General features: G+C 39.1%; 1 non-coding gene across 1 annotated transcript; it reads right to left on the reverse strand.

Annotated features, from left to right (window-relative positions):
* Positions 1–841: 841 nt before the first annotated feature.
* LOC122479220 lies at positions 842–949 on the reverse strand. Its single transcript, XR_006296286.1, has one exon. It is a non-coding gene; the product is annotated as a U6 spliceosomal RNA (small nuclear RNA).
* Positions 950–12,305: the final 11,356 nt, after the last annotated feature.

Consider the following 12,305-nt stretch of genomic DNA (forward strand, 5'->3'; position numbering starts at 1 on the left):
GCTGGCACCCAGTAATAGCATCTTCATTCTAAATACTAATTTTGTAACAAGCCAAAAAATGCATCTTGCTTGGCATGGGGGCCAGCTTTTTGGCCAACCTTAAGTAGACAGTTAACAGTATCATACTCAACAGTTATTCACGTGATATTTTCCAGAATTATTTTTCAACTGGTGAGGCATTTGGGTTGTGGGATCCTATTATAACTCTCTGGCCAATTGTTAGCCAACAACTCGGTAACAGATGCCTTCAGGTTACTAATCTTTAATAAAGCCATTATCCCATGTTTATTCTAACACTTTCACAGTCGTTTAACATTTTGATGTCTTATTTGCCTTGTGAATAGCCAATATTCATTTCACATAAAGTACAGTAACCCTGGCCATGAATTCCCCTTTGATACATTCTACTATTCATAGATCGTTTAGTTTTCATCAACTAAAAGCTATTTGAACTCAATTCCTGGAGTCTTCTAAAAAGGATCCTCAAAAGAAAAAGAAACAATCGATCATTTTCTTTTCTCCCCACCTCTAGTTTCTAGTAGGTGAGGTGACTGATTTTTACCAGACTACTCTTGTGATAATGTACCAGGACATGAGAGAGGATAAAAATCGTCCTATCAATGTCATTACTACTATAGTCCATGTTGGACTCCCATGCGATATAGTATTCATATGATCCATTCCTTTCTTGTTACAATATCACGATTTTGAAAATTGAAGTATAATTAACATACAGTGAGCTACACTAGTCGTACTAGGTTCAGGCATACCACATAATGAGTAAACAATTCTATATATTATTCAGTGCTCATCTATATAAGTGTCCTCTTAATCCCCTTTAACCAATGTTGAATGCCTCACAAATTGGCATGCCATCCTTGCACGGGGGCCATGCTACTCTTCTCTGTATTGTTCCAAGTCTAGAAATATGTGCTGCCAAAGTAAGCACTGCGATTTCACAATATAATCAAAGAATTTCAATCTTTCCATAAGGTACCCTTGCTTGAAAAAGCACCAGGACTCAAACCACAAAGACCCATTTTTCTGAATGAACTTATTAATGCATTCATTCCCTAGACATTACTGATCACCAACTGTAGGAGGGGCGAGGCTATTGTCGCGTAAGAGTAAGTGATAGGAAGGGGAGATGGTAATCAGAAAAAGGTCCCCAAATTTTTCCTTCCTCCCTTCTACCCTCAGTTTATTCTCTGATAGAGGCTTAGCACTAAGAGAATAGATTTTAGTACTTCAGAGTCTAGTTTGTCATCAGGAGACTAAATCTCTGCACTATTACTATCCCTATGTCTCTCCTCTGATTCTGAGAGGCGATTTTCTTATTTCCAAGCAGCGGTCTTCTGGTGGGTAACTAAGTTGCCTCAGGGTGGTAGCAGAGATGCAAATATGTCACTAGGATCTTGGTCTTTCAAGGACTGAGGATGTGTAAACTCTACTCAGGGAAGGAACCTTGGCTAGTCACAACCCCCGAAGCTTTCAGTGTGGAAGACATGATTTCGACATGCTGTCATGACCACATCAGTGCCTATAACCAAGGTATGAGTTGAGATCCCATGGATGCCTTTGTAATCTTCTCCTTTTGTCCCTATTTTAAGTCTCAAAATACCACTTCCCTATCTTGCTTCTCCCCAATTCTAGCTACTGCCACCAAAAATTAGGGTGATGGGGCAGTCACTCAGCATTCTCAGTTCACCTATGTGTACGCAGAAGACCAACTTAGCTTCAGCTAGTATCTTCTCATATTTTCTTCTTAAAATTTTAAAAAAAATGTTTATTTATTTTTGAGAGGAAGAGAGAGTGTGAGCAGGGGAGGGGAAGAGAGAGAGGGAGACACAGAATCTGAAGCAGGTTCCAGGCTCTGAGCTATCAGCACAGAGCCTGATGCGGGGCTCGAATTCATGAATAGTGAGATCATGACCTGAGCTGAAGTAGGACGCTTAACTGACTGAGCCATCCAGGTGCCCCTTCATATTTTCTAAGTGAACGTTAATCTTCCAGAATCTGCTCCATTTATCCTCTCTCCACGATCTTCAGAAATAGGTTTTTCAGAGATTTCTGTTTTCTCCTGTCTTTTGGTGGATTTAACATATATATCCTTCTTTTCCATTCATTTCCCTTCCCTTCCCTTTCCTTTTCTCTCTTCTCCATATTCCAAATATCTGCTCAATAATCTTTAACAGTAAGACTACAGTCTCAGAGATATTCATAATCTTTGGTCATTGAACAGCCCTCAGAGGAGGACCTTGTGTTCATTAGTCTTTTTCTCTTTTAGCTGATTATTTCAGCTATATTTTTCCAAGATTATTTAGCTTCCTGCCAGAAAGATGTAGTCCTGTGACTACAAACACAGTTTTTGATACATCAGAGAGTCTATCATGAACATTAAGACCTATCCAATCACTGTTCCTGAATTATAGCCCAAACCTCAGAGAAGCGTGCCTGGAAAACTAAGAAAAAACTGGAGCTTCTACTTATGGAAAAATTCCCTCTTTTTACTTTGTTTTTAAACTTGGATAACTATATAGGTTACTTAGAGATTACTGATTTAGAGATTAGTTCCTAAGGGAGTCTCTTTCTTTGCCACCTTGGACAGTTCCCACAAACCCTAGGCCGATGTATTCACGCTTTCTTGTAAAGGTTATGTACTCATCTAAAGGCTCTGATACAGCAAGAAAAGTGGTGAAACAACTGTTCCATCATCTGCCGGTGGTATTGACAAGACCAGGAGACATAGGAAGTGTCCATATGAACTCTTTAGTTTGTTAGTTTATACAAACCCTTAGTTCACAATTTGGGAAGGATGCCCCCACTAATTCTATCTAGGGATAGTGATGTCTGAGATGGGGAAATGTGTGATTCCTCTCTCTTCCTCTGTGCCTGAGACATCAAACGTGCCTGAAACACGCAATATTTAATGCCTTAAACATAAGTGTCGAGGCTATAACAGGCTAGGTGGGCTTTTGGCATATAAGATGTTATTAAGTTATGAAGTCTGTTATTCTCTAGAAATGGCTCATGCATTTATATATTCCCCTCACCCCTAAACCATTTTCAGATGTTAGTTTCCAGACGTTGAGAAGTTGCCCAGTTACAGTTGATTTCTCATGATCCGGAGTAGCACTGGCTAGAGATAATCTGCTGTGACAGCATGTTTCATGCTTGCTTTGTGCCTTGCCTTTCTAGCACCTGTCCATGGCTCAAGTACTAGGCCAACATTCTGCCTTTTATGAGGAATTAAAGAGCACCAGAGACTTTTCCTCCTGATTTATCATCAGTGCAGCCTCATTCACGTCTTTCTTTGTCTTCTTCTTATCACAGAAAGGCCTGGCAGGCAAGTTGATCCACTCAGCTGTAAGCCTGGGTCAGACCTCATCCTGGTATAGCCCTAGTTGGTTGGTTGATGGTTGTTTTGTTTATGCCACAGTTGGCCACCACAATAGGGACTTGTATCAGCCTTCTTTCTGTATGGATGGACACACAGGGAAAGCCTTTCCAATATCTACTTAATATCTATCCTCAGAGCAGATACCTTTCCTCAGAGTCCCAAAGCAGATGTGATTTAAACCTTGAATTTTACACTAAGACATTTGTTTCATGTTCAACAATGAGACTATTTTGCTTCAATGTTTTACTTAAAGATTTATTTATTACTGGTCAGCTCATCAAACATTAGGGCTTATGGAAAACCCCTGATACTTAATGACAAAGGTAAGAATGAGCTGTCTGTTGATTTAGCAGTATGAGATGTTAGAGTGCCAAATAGGAGATTCCCAATAAAAACAATATTAATGCCCAACTGCGCATTTCCGTTTCTGAGATCAGTCATCTCTGAGAGAGGTTTCCGCAATCTGGTTGCCTTAATCATGTTGATACTTGTGATACAATAATCTTAGTATTTAATGTTTTGGCAAATACTAAAATTGTGAATTTATCTGAGTCTATTCAAGCATGTTAATGAATCATAGAAATCTTAAATGCTATGATTAGATGTGAACTAATATTTGGATTTACCAACCTACTAAAGGTGTATATATTGGGGAAATGGGGAGAAAGTAGAAACGACAGAGTAAATATAATAAAACACAGAGCTTTTTATTTATTTATTATTGCGATCGAATACAAAAATATAATTCTGTATCTACACAATGCTACAATTCATCTATCATTTTTCCACATGCAGGGATTATAAAGAGATCTCTTGTTTGTACTTTTCTTCATCATCTGATGGCCATGTTAACTAAAGCTGGAGTTAGTGGCCTCTGGCAATGGTTACTGATGTCGAATAAATTAGTCCTAACTCTCATTATGCTGCTAGAACACATGGTAACTAGTTAATGGCTGACAAAAATAACAGGATATGGTATAACATGACGCACTAAATCCTCTGCTGAATCAGGCCTTTTTGTTTTTCTCAACTGTCTTCCTCTTTTCATCTGGCATTTGATCTAATTATGCCTTACCTCTGTTCATGAACTCTAAAGGTCTAACTAGGTCAGTACTAGAAAGATTGTGACTGTTGCCATGCCATTTACCTCTTACTCTAAACAAGCATTCTAACAGGTGAGAAATACCTTGGTTATCTAAATATTTGCTGTAGAGAAAGCCCAATGTCTTGGCTCTTCTGATCTTTTTCTCTTTCCTTCATTATTTCACCATTAGCCAGCCCCACTCTATCATGTAATAATAAACAGCAGCTAATATTTAATGACAACCACTTTGTGCCAAGCACATTTTATGAATTATCTTTATTTAATCCTGCTAACAACAAACTCCTTTAGCCCATTTTTAGATAAGCACATAGAAGTTTAGAGAGGCTGAGTGGCTTGGCTAACATCACACGGGAACATGGTGGAACTGTAGTTCAAAACCTGACCTTCTGACAGCAGACCCAATTCAGATAAATGATGCCTGATAGCCTTCCTTGCCTCTCCTAAGGCCCACTTTGCACGTGCACAATTTTACCTGCTGAGGATGGAATTTGACTTATTTCAATGACAGGGCAGGTGTGTCAAAGATGCCATCATGAACTTTCCATGCTCATGCCACCCATCCCCATCCATGTTTTATATGTCTCACCATCTCTTCTCTACGACATTTATGCATTCATCAACTATTTTTTGAGCTTCTCCTAAGTACCAAACAATGCTCCCAGCACTGAAGACATAACAAGAGATCAACCAACTTTCCTCTGTCAAGGAACAAGTATTATACTGGGGGTGACAGTTGATGAATAAGGGGGAAAAAAGTGTGTATGGATGATGCATCTGTATCATCAAGAAAGACTCTAATGCAATGATATTTGAACAAAAAGCTGAAAGAAGTGGACAGACTTTAAAGGCTTTGGGGAAGAAAAAAGTATTCCAGGCAGAGAGAACAGCAGGTGCAAAGATCCCAGCATGGGAGTTTGCTTACTATATTTAAAGACCAGTGTCTCTGAGCATTATTAGTAAGTAATTAGAGTGTGGTAAGATTGGAGGATTTGTGACTTGTAGGGTATGATGAGAACTTTGTATTTCCTCTAGGTGAATGACAGAGTCACTTGGAGGATTTTGAACAGAAGATTGAAATAATTGCTCTTACTTTTTCAAGGTTTACCATGTACTATGTGAAAAATAGAACACAGAGGAACAAAGAAAGATGAAAAAAGATCAGTGTGAAAGCTTTTATAACAACTTAGGCATAAGATGATAATACCTTTATTTATAGTGGGATCCTTAGAGCTGGTGAGAAGTTATTGAGTTGGGGTGACTTTGAAAGGTAGAGTGTTAGCTCTAGGACTTGATGAATTGGATTCAAGGTATGACACACGTGATGTGTTAAGAATGGCTCTGAGATTAGCCTGAGCAGGTGGAAGCATGAAGTTGCCATGACTGAAATAGGAATGTCAAGAGGATTAGGTGAGGAATGGCTTCAGATTTAAAGTTTTATTTTGGTCCTGTTACTGTTAGAAATTCCTATTCGTTTATTCAAGTAAACATTTCAAATATTCAACGGTCGGATGTAGGAGTGTGTAGTTGAACAAGAGGTTTGGCTTGCATGATGTAAATTTGGGAGTGATTATCACATGGATGGTATTTACCATCAGAGAACTGGATTATGTCCCTTATGGAAATGAGTCTACAATGAAGAGGACGAGTATCCTCTGAATGGTTCCCTATCCTAGTTGCACATCAGAATCCTCACGGGACTTTAGAATATATATACATATATCAAAGCTCCACCACAGGCTCGTCAAATCAAAATCTTTGACAGCAGAACCCAGGAACCTATATTGTCAATTTCTCCAGGTGATTGATTCTGTAGAAATTGACATGTGTTTGGGAATCAGTATCATAAGCCACTCTGTTTGTGTTATAATATGAATTAATTTTTAATGCTGTAAAGACTCTTCTTTCCATATCCACTGTTATCTACTTAAATCCAAGCTATGGTTTTCCCTTACCCTACGTGTTCTACTCACATTCATCCTTACCCTTATTTTTGCACTATTAGCTCAATAATCTTTTCAAAGAATAAATCTTCAAAGCCATCTCATTGTCCTCAAAGACAACAATCCTTAACATGGACTGCAAAATCCTGCCTGGTATTGGCTACTTGTCTCTCTACCTCATCAGACACCAGGCACCTTGCTCTCTGCCTTGCAGTCAGACACTTCCCTTCCTTCAGTCCCAAGGACACATCTATTTTCATTGGCCTCAGGTTTTACACCCGCTGTATCCTCCCTTCTTTCACCTGATTAACTCTTACTCATCCTTTGACCTTGGCTCAATCATCATGTCCATCGGGAAGCCTTCTCTGACTTTGTTGACTAAGTCAAATTCCCTACCCTATCCCCCCTCCCCCCGGTAGTAAGTTATTAAATAAATTTAGGAATTTATGACTAGCATTTAAAATTTTTTTTAAATGTTTCTTTATTTTTGAGAGAGAGAGAGAGAGAGAGAGAGAGAGCTGGGGAGGAGCAGAGACAGAGGGAGACACAGAATCCGAATCAGGCTCCAGGCTCTGAGCTGTCAGCACAGAGCCTGATGCGGGGCTCGAAATCACAATGTGAAATCATGACCTGAGCCGAAGTCGGACGCTTAACTGACTCAGCCACCCAGGTGCTCCTGACTAGCATTTTTTTTTTTCAACGTTTATTTATTTTTGGGACAGAGAGAGACAGAGCATGAACGGGGGAGGGGCAGAGAGATAGGGAGACACAGAATCGGAAACAGGCTCCAGGCTCTGAGCCATGAGCTCAGAGCCTGACGCGGGGCTCGAACTCAGGGACCGTGAGATCGTGACCTGGCTGAAGTCGGACGCTCAACCAACTGCGCCACCCAGGCGCCCCTTGACTAGCATTTTTAAAAAAGGAGATAGAACAGAATGGAGTAGAAGAATGTCAGAGTGGGTTGCACTTAATAAAGGTAAGTATTATCTTATAAACTTTTGCTTCTATGTGTACTAATAGGATGATGTACTCTTCTTGAAATACTTCTACAGTTGCAGGTTTTTTGTGTGTGCAATTACTAGTTTATCATCTGGCTTTCTCATTAGGCTGAAAGTCCAATGTGACTAAAAGACTGTTTCTTCCTGTTTTCCACTTGATCCATAGTCCCTGATCAAATGACTAGCCTTATGTAAGCACTTAAAGCATATTTATGGGAAAGAGGAAGGAAAGAAGACAGATGCGGGAATTTACATTTAGGGTAAGGTAAGCCTGTACCGTCACACCTTATAGTGTGACCTTACTAGCTCTGCCAGTGCAAAATCTGTGGGTTCATTGACCTCATATATGAAAACAACAAGGCTTTCCGCAATGTTTATTTATTTTACTAGTGTTTAAATAAGCAATGAAGTATCTTCATTTACAAGTGTTAAGTGAAATGGCAAGTTCAGAAAATAAACTTGGTATTACTATAGGTTGTATTATTATTCTTAAAATTTTTTTTAATGTTTATTTTTGAGACAGAGAGAGAGCGCACGGGCATGAGCGGGGGAGGGGCAGAGAGAGGGAGACACAGAATCGGAAGCAGGCTCCAGGCTCTGAGCCATCGGCCCAGAGCCTGATGCGGGGCTCGAACTCACAGACCACAAGATCGTGACCTGAGCTGAAGTCGGACGCTTAACCGACTGAGCCACCGAGGTGCCCTCAGGCGCCCCCCGTTGTATTGTTTTTTAAAAGGACCTTTAGAAATCAATCCACGCCTTCCTGAACTACAGTAGGAAAATCTATTTTTTTTTTTTTTTTGCCTTCTGAAAGTTTCTGGAAAATTTAGAGATGATATCACCGTTAATAAATTAGTGTCTCATCAGAGAGCACTCTTTATTCCCCAAAGTAATGACTGTTTCTTCTTGAACTTCTGATTCACTTGTCCCCATGGCACACACTGTACCTTCTCGCAGAGTAGGCTTTTCTTAAATTAGATATGTGCATGATTTAAAATATAAATCCTGTTTTTTAGACTATATGGTTTTACCAAAGTTTTATATGGATACCTTGTCATCCAAGTATATTGGAATTTTTTGATGACTGCAAGGTTACAAATTGTATTCTACTTTTTACAGTCATGGAATCTTGATCTTGTCGCACAAGTCTCCTCCTCAGCCTTAATCTAGGACTACAAGTTCAGGACTGCAAATTCAATCCCCATCTTTTACATCTTCTCTTCTAAGTTGCGTAGGATTTTACTTTTTGAACAAAGTTTAGCCGCCTTGGACTTGGGATCAAAAGGTATTTCTGGGAAGAGAAGAATATTTAGCCTCAGAGAGGAGGGAGTAAAGAAAAAGTCCTAAAGAGTAGTGAGAGGAAAGAAATCTTACGTTCCCAGAAAGGATAAGTAACTCAAATTACAGACTCACAATATTATCATGAAAATACACTTAACAATAATTTAAAACTGCAGCTCAGACCTAAAGTGATAAAGTGCCTAATGAGTTATTTAACTCATTATTTAGAAAAGTAGAGGGATGATAAACATTGGTTCAAAGAAAGAGAGAAGAGATGTATGCGACCATTGGAAAAGAGAATGTTGAAACTAAATTGCAAAACTAGATAAAAACTCAACAGGGTTTCACAGGGTAATAAAGCTATAACTTTGATGTTATTTTTTCTATTGGACAAAAACAATTTGTACTTATCAATCCTCTACAAATTGACCTCTCACTGCAGAGGATGGACCCAATTATAGTAAATGCAAAAATCAAACAAAATCACATCCACTCTTATGTCGTATGTTGTATTATGTATTACACCCATCATTATGTTGTACACCTGACACTAAAATAATGTTCCATGTCAATAATATCTTAAAAAATACAATGGCAACAACAAACTACATCACCTAGAGAGAGAGAGATTTAAGTTACATAGGCTTGTCAGATAATACTCTACTAAGGCTCTGAAAAGTTATGCAGTCATCTTCTTTCCAAATTTTGAATTTCTTTTCTTAGCACTATAAATTGACTAGGACAACTAAGCACCTAGGTTGGAATGGAGAAGATACAGAAGGGCTGTTTTCAGCTCCTAGGAATGGAGGAATTTACGTGTCACAGGACAGGAAAAGTTGGAAAGAGAGTAGTCAGTTCTGTTTCCATCTGTTGGCCTCACCAAACTGAAAGCACAGCTTAGCACTGGGCCAGCTGATGCCAGAAAGACCAGGAGCAGAGACCTTTTGGGGGGCTAACTAAAACACTGTGCCTGCCCCATTGAGATGGCCTGTTACTAGGGGATCACTAAAAGCTTTAAACCCATAAGCACACAGTGTCAGCAGAAGTTACCTGACAAATCAATTTATCCTAGTGAAGTATTCCCCTGGATTTATCATCCCCCTTCCCAGCAACTCCCAAAATGAAGGTGTCATGAATCAATAACAGGTGAATGGGGAAAAATATTCACAGACAGGCTGAGGGGAGGAAGCCCTGTAATTTGTAAGTTGCATAACCAGGTTAACTCTCCGCTGCACCCGTGGATCAATCTCTGCTCTTTATATAAATGATTTACTACTTCAGAAGCTTTGCAATCTATGTCTAGCTGAAAAATGAGTTTTGTTTTCAATCTATTTGTGGCAGTATCTATAGCCTTTCTTGGTACTTTCTGATCTTTCGTTCTTACTGAAGCCTTGCCTAACTTTCTTGTGAGGCTGGGAATTTCCTCAGGGACTTCTAAAAATAGCAGAGACATGACTATATGCGGTTGTTGGCTATTATGGTAAGCATCACCATATTTTAGTTGCAAAAATCACCTCCACAACCTTCATTCTCAAAAACATAAAAGAAGTGTTCAGGCCATCACTATACCTAACATTGCATCAAATATATTTGGGGCTGGGAACTCAAAGATCTTCACTGCCTCTTTGAGGATATGGTAAATGCAGAGATGACTCTTCTGTGTATCACACTGATGTCCCTCCCAGAAGAATTCCCAGAGGAATGGCCTTAAGATTATTGAAAATATATATTTCTGTTAACTTTGTTTTAAAAAACAATTCTGTGCTTTTTTAAATATAATTTTTAATGTCTATTTATTTTTGAGACACAGAGACAGAGTGTGAGTGGGGGAGGGGAAGAAAGAGAGGGAGACATAGAATCCGATGCAAGCTCCAGGCTCTTAGCCATCAGCACAGAGCCCAACGCGGGGCTCCAACCCACAAGCCGTGAGATCATGACCTGAACCGAAGTTGGATGCTAAACCAACTGAGTCATCCAGGTGCCCCAATTCTGTGCTTTTTTTTTGAAACAGTAGAAAACTATGAGGTGGACAGGCTCCTGGGTGGCTCAGTCAGTTAAGCGTCTGACTTCAGCTCAGGTCATGATCTCATAGTCTGTGAGTTTGAGCCTCGCGTCGGACTCTGGGCTGACAACTCAGAGCCTGGAGCCTGCTCCAGATTCTGTGTCTCCCTCTCTCTCTGCCCCTCCCCTGCTCATGCTCTGTCCCTCTCTGTCTCAAAAATGAATAAAAACATTAAAAAAATTTAAAAAAAAAAGAAAATTATGAAGTGGAGAATAAAGGAACATACAAAGATGGGAGTTCCTATAGCAAGTCTGGCATCCTGGGGACCAAAGATCTTTTCTTACTGTCTGGTGTACACTTTATAGTTTTCCTCAGTTTTTCATAGCCATTTTGGCATCTTAATCATGTATCAAAACTGTCTTGACCTCAAATATTTATAAACTGTTTGATGTTCTCTTTAAAAACACAAATGAACAAATAGTATATAGTAATTTCTAGGGATTTCCAGAGACGATCATTCTTCTGTGTTCCTACAAAAAGAAGATTCTCTACCTTAATGGCAATAGAATATATATGGAAGAGGTGATGTAGCCCAAAGCACCAGAAATGAACTTTTAAGAATATCAACTGTTTGCCCCTATTGAGTAATCATAGATTTGAAATGGCTTCTCCAAAACTCTATTCTGGGAATTACCATAAAGGAAGGAATTATTACTTAAGAATTACCTGTTTCCTCGAAGTTTAGTCCATATACAATATAATGCCAAGCCACACCTGTGTATTCTATCTGCTTAACTTCTTGTTCCACCCAGGGTGGGCAAAAGTGTGTTTGCCTTTTGAAATGCTAATGTTTCACTTCTGACACTAGATAGGTTGGTAGATAATTGGCCATATGTTCCTCGGGTGAAACACTAGGGCACCACAGTGAAACCAAAAGTAGTGATCACAAAAGTTAATAGGCAAGTCTAGTTCATGATCAAGCTATGAGGGAGGAGACCTTTCTTCCTCTTTACCTATCATCGCCAAATCTCTCCCTTTTCCTTCTAGCACTTCCTCATCATCAAAATATTTTTTTCTGAGATAAAAGATCTGATCTCAGTTATGCACATTTTACTATAATTGTTTACATCTGGCTGAGAGATAGAGCCATGGTTTTTGGCATTTTAATCCAAATGCCTAACGAAGAGCAAAGGTCAGTTATCCCCAGAAAAGAATTTCAGTCATAGGAGTGTATGTAGATGGGGAATTTGAGGGAGAAAAGAGGTACTTTCCAGTCAGAGCCTAGAATTGCAATTATCCTGCCCATAGAAAATTAGCAGTGCCTGTGCTCTGAATAGGTAAACACTGTTTAATGGTGTACAAAATTGATACTTAACAAATCCAGATGGCTTAATTATGATCATAGAATAGAACATGACACGCAAAACTTAGGAGACTGTACCATCAGTCTAATATCAAAACATCAGTGGAAAGTCAATTAAAATGTATAAAATTTAAAAAAATCTTGATTCAAACATGTTATTTAGAGATAGGCTATTATCTACCAAAATAAAACCGGTTTGTTAAAAGGGGCAATGTT

Source organism: Prionailurus bengalensis, chromosome B1, assembly GCF_016509475.1.
Source record: "Prionailurus bengalensis isolate Pbe53 chromosome B1, Fcat_Pben_1.1_paternal_pri, whole genome shotgun sequence".
In the NCBI taxonomy this organism is placed as follows: domain Eukaryota; kingdom Metazoa; phylum Chordata; class Mammalia; order Carnivora; family Felidae; genus Prionailurus; species Prionailurus bengalensis.